Genomic DNA, 9186 nt, shown 5'->3' with positions numbered 1-9186 from the left:
TCAGTGTTCCACATCAGAACATTACATAAAGCAAGTTAAAGAGTTTGTGTTCTGCTCCTTGGACTGCCATTATGGGCTGTTTGGGTTCTCAGATAGGAGGAAAGGAGCAGCATTCCTGGAGGACCTGGAGTACAGAGGAGGGAAGGTGGATCTCCTGGCTGGATCAAAGCAGAGAAAAAGGTACGTGCTTCTCCTGTGTAGGAACTCCTATTTGATGCTCTGTTTCTCTCTCATTTTATTTGGTTGTGTTGGAAATATCCAAATAATTTTGTCAGGATGGTATCTCCGATAAAAGCAGATTTTATTCGCGATTGCAATGGCGGGCGTCCCGCAAGCAGGAGCGTGCCTATGGACACAACATGACAGCCTTTATACCCTGTCTTCTCCCCCTTGCGTCCCCGCCCCCCCTGTTTCCCCACTGGCTGGGTACTCCAGGTTCACAATCTTATCAGAGGATTTACATTTGTTATTTACTTGTTAATTTGTTTGTTATCTGGTGTCAGTCAGTCGCCATCCTGTTGTTTCCAAGATGTCTCAGTGCTCTTCTTGTCGTATTGATACGGTGATTTGCTTCCAAGTCTTCATTAAACAAGGAGCACCGGGGTGGGGGATGATGCTAGGCCTTCCCATGTCTCTTCAGGAGCTTCCTCGGGCATCCCATGACTTGTTCTCTGGTTTGATCTCGTGCAGGATATTCTTGCAGTGTGTATGACAAAATATACATATATACACCTATATACAGAGCGTGCGTCCCTGGGAAGGGTTATGTAGACGGTAAGTGACGTAAACTATCAGAGATCTTCCCCAAGTTAAGCAGAAAGACTACCAAAAAGAACTATGACAGCAGAAATCATGAAATAAAATATATATATTATCCAATTCTAATGCAGAAACAACATTTGATTCCCACAGTTGGATTTATTAAGTTACTGTTCCATCTCAGATCACTACCATTGCTTTATTTTTTGTTAGACCCATCTGCATCTCCCTACTCTCTCCCCCTCCCCTGGAGTGCACAACCCACCACATACCTTGTCTCATTGGTCACGGGGCTGGGGCTGGCTGTGCTGTTGATATATAGGATAGTTTTTTTCTTCTCTCTTTTATCTACTGGGTTTGTGCCCCTGTCACGGACTCAGATCTAGAGATAACTGTGTCACAATCTCTTTCTGGAGGTCCTTCCCTCTGGAGTTTTCTACTGCAAGCCTAGGACACGGGTGGGCATTTCATTTATTTTTGATTGTCAATTACTTACTATTGCAGTAATCTTTCTAACTATGAAACCTGTAAAATACTGTTCTAACAACGCCACTCTGCAAACTGTATGTTTGTTAATTGTGCACCCTGCAATGGGGGTCTGGGCACAGCGGGTGCACCTCACCCATCAGAACCCCTCAGGGATGCCTCCGTGCAGGGAGCACTGAAGGCTATTAAAGCCCATCGCTGCTTCCATGGCTCAAATACCACCTTGAGAATCAATCAGTGTAATTAATTCACTTTCCTAATGAGACGTGCAGTGCTTCTAACTCCTTCTCTGACACTTCCACCAACAGCTCTGCTTTAGGACCCACCTGACTGAAATAAGAAGCTTAAAGCTGAAGGTGATCGTCACCTTCTGAGATGAACCCCATTTCCTCTGTAAGGTTGGAGATCCTGGAATGAAAAGCAGGACCTAAAGAAAGGTAAGAAACAATGGGAATAGGAGAACACAGCCAGGAAAACGTGCAGGGAAAGCGATGGGAGGGGAAAGGAGCCCCAAAGCTCCACAAGGAGAGAGCGGTGCGGCTCAAAGGAGATGGGAAGGGAGTGGTGGTGGGGGCCCATTCAGAACCGTGGTCCCCCCAAGAGCTCAAAAGTGCCCCTCAGAGCCCCCCCCAGCCCCTCTGTCATGGTTTTATAGTTCTGCTATCGGTATTCCTCATCATAAGATCTTATCAAGCACAGGCAAGTTAAAAGGAAATAATCCAGCCCAGTGGATTGAAAACTTCCTACATGAAGGGATATAAGAGCAGAATAACTGCAGCTCCCAGGGTATTCATGACCAGAGAAGACCGCTCCAGTTCAAAATAAGGCCTGCGGTTTTCAGACACTGTTGTGCAAATTTCTCCACAAAAATATAAAATTTTCTCCCAGAAATACCTGTTTTCTCCAAAAAATATGGCTTTTCCTCGCCGAAATACCTGTTTTTCCCCCAAAATACGGTCTCTGCTGCCACCTCGTGGCCAATGCACGGAAACTGCTGTTGTCTGCCACTGAGTCCTGCCAGTAGCATAACTCATGCACCTACACATGCGGAAGTGGCGTTTAACCCACTCTGCGCAGCTAATCTGCTGCTCTCTATGATGATCAGTCCTCCAGGCAATAGCGAACATGCGCCCATCAAATTAAAGATAGCAATTGTTTCCACAAACCACTACGAGTACGGGCAAGCAGTCAATTCTTGGACTGATGGCTCAGTGATATTCTCCCCCTTCTAATTCAGAATGTCCCTCATCTATTTCCGCCATTTTATGCCCGAGCCCACCCAGGAATGGACCGGTTCAGCTCACAGCTGCCCCTCAGCGCCTCGCGGCATCCAACTCGCTCGCCACCCTGGTGATCTAGTAAACGTCCCCTTCCACCCCCAGCCCTGCAACGTCTCCCAGCTGTTTAAAAGCCCTCTCAGCGGCAGTGGGACACGAGCAGCTCAGAGATTCGCTGTCGTGGTACCGGCGTGCAGCAGCGCCAGCCCTGGCACAGAACTGCGCATGTGTCGGTATCGGTTAGGTGCTACGCATGTGCCACTCGGCACAGCACTACGCATGCCCGAGCCTATACACAGCACTGCACAAGCGCCACTCTCCACACCGTACTACGTATGCGCTACTCTCAGCACAGCATTATGCATGCCCAAGCCTATACGCTGCACTGCACAACCACTGCCCTCCACACCGCACTACGCATGTGCCACTCATCCCATTGTGCATGCGCAAGCCTCAAAAAAAGCAGTACGCATACGCCACTCTCGGCACAGCACTATGCATGCCCAAGCGTCAGCACGGCACTGCACATGTGCAAGTCTCGGGACTGCGCTGCATGTGTCCCAGCCTGTATACTGCACTGCGCATGCGCCACAATCGGCACTGCACTGCGCACGTGCCTGTCTCAAGAAAGTTCTACTCATGCGCCAGCCCCGGGACGGCAACGCGCATGAGCCTCACTTGGCACTGCACTGTGTGTGCAGCAACGTGCACCGATCATTTCGCATGCTAGTTTCGAGTACACATGCGTCGTTTCCGACTCCTTATTATGCATGTGACAGGTGCAAGGGCCGCTGGGAGCCAGAATCGCCTGTTCCCAAGGCAGGCATGAGTTCAAATTGTCTGATGAAACAGACAAGGAGCACGGCCGACTGCAAGAGAGAAAACCATTGCTGAGCCAGTGGTCCAAGAATCGACTGCTCGCCTGCACCTAAGGCGCTGTGAATTTGAATGCTAGTTGAGTTTTCTGGCGCATGCGCGCTGTTGCCTGGAGGACTAACCATAACAAAGCTTGGAGGATTCACTGCACAGAGCGACAAGAACGTACGTACACCACTTCCGCGTACCTGCGCGCATGCGCCTTGCTGCCTGCGGCACCAAACACACACGACTGCAATTGGAAAAGACCCTCGTCCTATCACTTGTCAGCAGTGAGAATAGGCCAACCCCGCTCTCACTGCAATCACCTTTTAGGTATTGGAAGAGAGCAATCAGGTCTCCCCTCAGCCTCCTCTTCCACAGCCTAAACAGCCCCAGTTCCTTCAGTTGCTCCTCATAGGGCATATTTTCCAAGCTTGAAGGGCTTGTGAAGCAAGCCTTGTTGCCCTTTTTTGGACCTGCTCCAGCACCTCAATATCACTTCTGTATTGAGTCGCCCAAAACTGAACACAGTTCTCTAGGTGGGGCCTCACCAGAGCCAAGTACAGGGGCAAGATTACTTCCCTAGTGCTGCTCACCACACCATTCCTCAGCCTCAACCCATTGATCCAGTCTGTCCAGCTCCCTCTGTAGTGCCTTTCTACCCTCTGGCAGATCAACACTCCTTCCCAACTTGGTGTTGTCTGTGAACTTACTGAGGGTGCACTCAATACCCTCATCAAGATCATTGATAAAGATGTTAAATAGGAGTGGCCCTAGTACTGAGTTCTGGGGGACACCACTTGTGACTGGCTACCAACTGGCTTTAACTCCACTGACCACAGCTCTCACTTGATTTACCCCACTGATCTCACAGCTCCTCCCCACAATTCCCCCTCATTGCCCCCATTCCCCCCCTACTCTCCTTTCTCCCAAATTCTGTTCCACTACATGGTGCCCTCTACCCCAACCTCAATGCCTTCATTCTTCTGCCCCACACACTGCCCCCTGGCCTGGTTGCCCCACACCTGTGGGGTGAGCCTCACAGCTTCTCATTGTGCCACTCCCACACTGTGAAGCTGGGCTGGGGAGGGGCTGTCAGCCATGGGGGTCAAGGTGGAGCTGGGGTTCACTATGGGAACTGGGAGTCCAGGTAGGGCATGGGGTGCTACGGGGCTGGGAGTCGCTATGGGGCTGCAGGTCACACTCACAAGCGCTGCTGCAGCAGTCCCTGCCTGCAGAACGCTGCCATCACCATGAGGACATGGAAGCTGCTCGCACAACGCTGTTGTATCTTCCACCTCCTGCTGGAATGTGTGGGGTACTGAGAACCTGGTCGCCCCACACCTCAGCCCCAATCCCTGCATCTGGCCCCAAACCTGTCTCCAAACTCCAAATCCAGGGCCCAGATGGATTCCTGCTATGACAACAAAAAGCCCAAACGCCCCAAATTCAGACTCTGAGCAGTATGACTCATTGCACCGTACCTTGATGTAAGCCGCATGGACCCCCAGACCGCCCCAAAAAAGCCCAAAAGCCAGCGCCCAAAGTACAAAGCACGTGCTGTTGTCGACAAACCAGTATGCGTGCACCACTTCTGCCACAACACTACGTTTGTGCCACGTCCGGCACAGTACTACGCATGCGCCAGTTCTGGTATAATAATATTACTACTACTTCTGCTCATGCTGCTAATTGGATACAGCACTACGCATGCTCCATTTTCATTACGGTACTACGCATGCTCGGCTCTGGAAAGACCAGTACGACTCGGTAGTTTTGACGCACGACTACGCATGCGCCATCCCGGCACGCCTCTACACCTGCGCCAGAAGGAACACAGCACTACGCATGCGTTTGCATTGACACAACACTACGCATATGCAAGGTTGGGCACAGCACTACGCATGCGCCTTTCTTGGCACACCTGTACGCATGCGCTTTTGTCTTTACAGCACCACACATGCAGGGCTCCCGGCACATCACCACGCATGCAGTTCTGCACATTTGCCACACGGTGACAGCAGAGACCGGGGACCACGAGAAAATTGATGTTTGGGGGAAAATGTTGTATGTTGGGAGAAAAGTGGCATTTCTGGGAGAAAATGCCATATTTTGGGGAGAAAAGTGGCCCCTCAGAGTCCCCAGAGCCCAACCAAGTCCCCCAGGGCCCCCCAGGGCCCCTCAGAACCCCCCAGCGCCACACAATGGTCCCCAGACTCCCAGCGCCCCCCAGCACCCCCCAGAGCTCCAGTTCCACAGTGTTCCATAGTGCCACAATGAGCCCCTCAATGCCCCCAGTGCCCCTCAGAGCACCCCAGTGCCGCTCAGAACCCCCCAGTGCCACTCAGAGCACCCCAGTGCTCCCCAGTGCCCCTCAGAGCCACCCACTTCTCTCCAATTCTCCCCAAGCCCTCCCAGTTCTCCCCAGAGCTCCTCAGAGCCCCCCAATGCCCCTCAGAGTCCCTCAGTGCTCCCCAGTGCTTCTCAGAGTCCCCCAGTGCCCACCAGTACCCCTTAGAGCCCCCCCAAGGCACCGCAGTGCCTCCTAGGGCCCCCAGTGTGTCTCAGAGCCCCCAATACACCCCAAAGTCCCCCAGTGCCTCTCAGAGCCCCCAATACACCCCAGAGCCCCCATGCCCCTCAGAGCCCATGAGAGACCCCCCAATGCAATTCAGAGCTCCTCATTGCCCCCCCAGTAACCTCCAGAGTTGCCGAGCGCCCCTCAGAGCCTTCCAGTGTCCCTCAGAGCCCCCAGGTGCCCAGCAGTGCCCCTTAGAGCCCTCCAGGGCCCCCCAAGAGCCTCTCAGAGTGGGCGGCACCACACTGAGTGGAGGCAGAGGACCCCTCCCTCACCCCCACCTTGGTCGGAGCACGGCCACTGCGCGTTGGATTTCCTCGCCGCCCAGGGGCGGCTTTTCTCGGCGCTACTGGGCAGCAGCTCAGCGGCACCGGAACGACAGCAGTGGCTGGAGCTGCCCTCGGGTACCCGACTGCCGGGCTCCAGCCGGGGCTGGTCAGTCCCGCAGCACATCAGGGAAGGGTCACCCGTCCCGGTGCCGATGTCCCCCGGGCGAGAGGGAAGCCCGCCCCTCGGTACTCCCCCTGTCCCGCTCCTATTGGCAGCTTCGTAGCAAGCCCCGCGTCACCATTGGCCAGCACCGCCGGTGCGCACCGCCCCCGCTGCAGCCGCGCTCGGCCCCTCTCGGTCCGGAGCAGCCCGGGGGCACCGGGCACGGCGGCGTACGGGATACAGGTACAGCGCCGCTGTGGCCGGGCACGAAGAGGCCCCGGGAAAATAAACACCCCGTCCCGCCGGAGGAGCCCTGTGGCTCCGGTACAGGTAAGGGCTGCGGGCGCGGGGCTCGCTGTCCCTGTTTTCCGGCCCCGCGGGGGGCTGCGTGCGGAGAGATTCTACCGAACCGCGGCTCTGTGCACTGGGGGTCTCACTGGGGTGCTCTGAGGTGCACTGGGCGGCTCTGGGGGGCAACGGCGGCGGCAACGGCGGCAGCTCCCCCTGTCCGGGTGGGAGAAGCGCCTCCGAGGGCTCTGAAAGCGGTGGGGGTGGGAGGGGGATGGAACTCTGCGCCGGGAGAACTGAGCGGCTCCGGGCTGCCCCGGGACTATGTGCTGGCAAAGTGCGGGAAGCAGGGTGTCCCGCAGGGGTCCCAGGGCACGAGTGTGGGTCTGAGGGCCACGGTGCGGCACGGTTTCGTGGGACGTGTTGATGGGGCAGCTGGGTCTTGTGTGGGGCTCTGCCTCGGCTTCCCCTCTGGGTAAAATGTGGGACAACGGCAAAGAGGAGAGGGGTTCACTGCAGCTGCTGAAGAAATATACTTTGATCCCCATCTTCCTGCATAGCGGGGGGCGTTTGGGTTTCTGCAGCCTGGGGGAGCCGAACCAGGGTCTGCAAAGGGAAGCGGAGAAGCGGCTCCAGGAAGGATGTGATGTGCTGTTCCGAGCTGCGCAAACAGGGCCACGGTGCCCAACATGGCTCTCGCTCCATGGCAGCCCCAACCTGCACATGTGGGGGACTTGCGGGGCACCACAGCTCCCAGGGGCCTGGAGCCCCCCCCCAAGCACCACAGATGGACCCCTGAGGCTGGGAGGATTCCGCCCTGGTGTGAGATGCAACCATCTTGACTACTGCAGAGCACACCAAGAAGTTTTTAGAGTGCTGCAAACATTGTGTTGTGACCCAAACAAACGGCACTGCTGGAGGAAGGCTGCAGCAGTGGTCCCGTTACAGGACTGTCTCCATCAGGATAAAGTCTATCTGCAAAACTTTGCTTAGCTTTGCCCTTGCTGCATCCTTCCAGGGGCAGGAAGTATGCACTGTGCTGTGCAGCCTCGGCACTGCTGCTTCCCCCTCTGCTTTGCACTTCCCCATCGCTCTCCTGAGCCTCTGTCTCCTCCTGGTGAGGGAGAAAGGAAGTTGCCACAGGAGAGAGCGATTGTTGGCTGCCTGATAAGGGAAGGAGGAAATAGAAGGTGAGATGGATGCTCCAAAATAACCCCTTCCTCCTTCTCCTCATGCTGCAGCGGTTGAGCCGCTGGGCATGATGACACCACCAGATCTCCAAGCATGGCACAGAGGTGCTTTCCCCAAGGGCCCCCTCCAGGTGCCAGCAGTTGTTCCCACACAGCGTCCATGGCCACATCCCAGGGAAGGGAGAACTGCAGGACCCCTCTCCCCTCCCATGCCTGAGGCTGGGCTGGTAGTGGAAGCCCCTCACCCAGCTCCATGCATGGGCATGTTGGAACTGCTGGGCACACTGGAGTTCCCAGGTGCCCATTCAGATCTGGGGTCAAGTCAGGTGTTTCCCAGCCCTGCAGGCTGCTCGGGGATGCTGGGCTTGTTGCAAAGGAGCTTGTTGCAATGTTCCTGGCTTATGTCCCACTGGGTGGCAGGGGGCACCAGGATGAGCAGAGATGGATGTGTGCAGGGTGCTGCAGTGACTCTGCCTGTGGTCTGGCTCTCTTCATCCCTCAGGCCTTCTGTGCTGCCTTTGGCCCCTTGTCACCAAGGTGATTGTGCCCTGTGTGCGCCACTCTGCTGTGCTGCAGGAATGGGCAAGACACTTTTTCCTCCGGCAAGACACTTTTTCTTGGAGGAATTTCAGGTTATAAAAGCTCAAAAACCTCCCAAAGGCATTTTGCCATCTTGCGTAGACTCTTCCCTTTTTTTTGCTGCTGCTGAGGATCTGGGCTTGTGCTCCTTGACCCCAGCACAGCCACCAGCAGGATGGCATGGGGGCTGTGAGCAGTGCTGGAGCTGCTCTGAGCACTGCTGTGTTGCTGCTGCACGGCCCAGGGAAAGGGAATCATGGCCCAGAACTCAACAATGAGTCCCAGAACAGCAGAGCAGGGCCACGGAGCAACCAAGTGAGGCAGTGCGTAGGGCTCAGGGTTCATCCCACAGTGTTCTTTGTCCCCTCACCATGCTCCTGCTCACCCTGTTGGGTCATAAGGTTTCCCCTGTGCTGCAAGGTGCTTCCCCTCTGGCCTCATTCTGCTCTGCACACATGTCCCTGCAGGGCTGTGTGCACCCATGACAACACACACACAGAGCAGTGACAACCAGAGGTGCTGGCTTCCTTCTGTGCCACCCAGCATGTGGCTGGGGTCAGGCTCCGGTTACACCCCAGCAGCTCTGGCCCTTCTCCTGTGATCTGGTGCAGCGATGAGTTTTAATTTATTAATGTTGGTTGGGCACTTGGTGGTTGGCAGAGGAAAGTGATAGGGGTGGCAATGGGGAGCAGAGCAGCAGTGTGGCACAGTGCCTGCATCTCCCTGAGTGGCAGTGGGG

The 9186-nt window shown here is 55.5% G+C and overlaps 1 protein-coding gene and 1 long non-coding RNA gene across 3 annotated transcripts in view; one reads left to right on the top strand and one right to left on the bottom strand.

Annotated features, from left to right (window-relative positions):
- Positions 1–506: 506 nt before the first annotated feature.
- Positions 507–6455, bottom strand: LOC109363748. 2 transcript variants are annotated; one of them, XR_002109582.2, is made up of 3 exons: positions 6240–6455; positions 1572–1672; positions 507–696 (listed from the first exon to the last, which is right to left on the bottom strand). It is a non-coding gene; the product is annotated as an uncharacterized LOC109363748 (long non-coding RNA). The 2 variants fall into 2 exon arrangements; XR_002109581.2 differs by lacking the exon at positions 507–696 and adding an exon at positions 904–1141.
- Positions 6456–6572: 117 nt separating this feature from the next.
- Positions 6573–9186, top strand: part of TNFAIP8L1 (TNF alpha induced protein 8 like 1) — a 6520-nt gene continuing 3906 nt past the window's right edge. Inside the window, exon 1 of the mRNA XM_003213315.4 lies at positions 6573–6720. The gene's annotated coding sequence lies outside the window, so the exon portion shown is untranslated. The remainder of the gene's footprint in view (positions 6721–9186) is intronic.

The sequence above is a fragment of the Meleagris gallopavo genome, chromosome 30 (genome assembly GCF_000146605.3).
Source record: "Meleagris gallopavo isolate NT-WF06-2002-E0010 breed Aviagen turkey brand Nicholas breeding stock chromosome 30, Turkey_5.1, whole genome shotgun sequence".
In the NCBI taxonomy this organism is placed as follows: Eukaryota; Metazoa; Chordata; class Aves; order Galliformes; family Phasianidae; genus Meleagris; species Meleagris gallopavo.
This window is presented reverse-complemented; position numbering and strand designations above follow the sequence as displayed.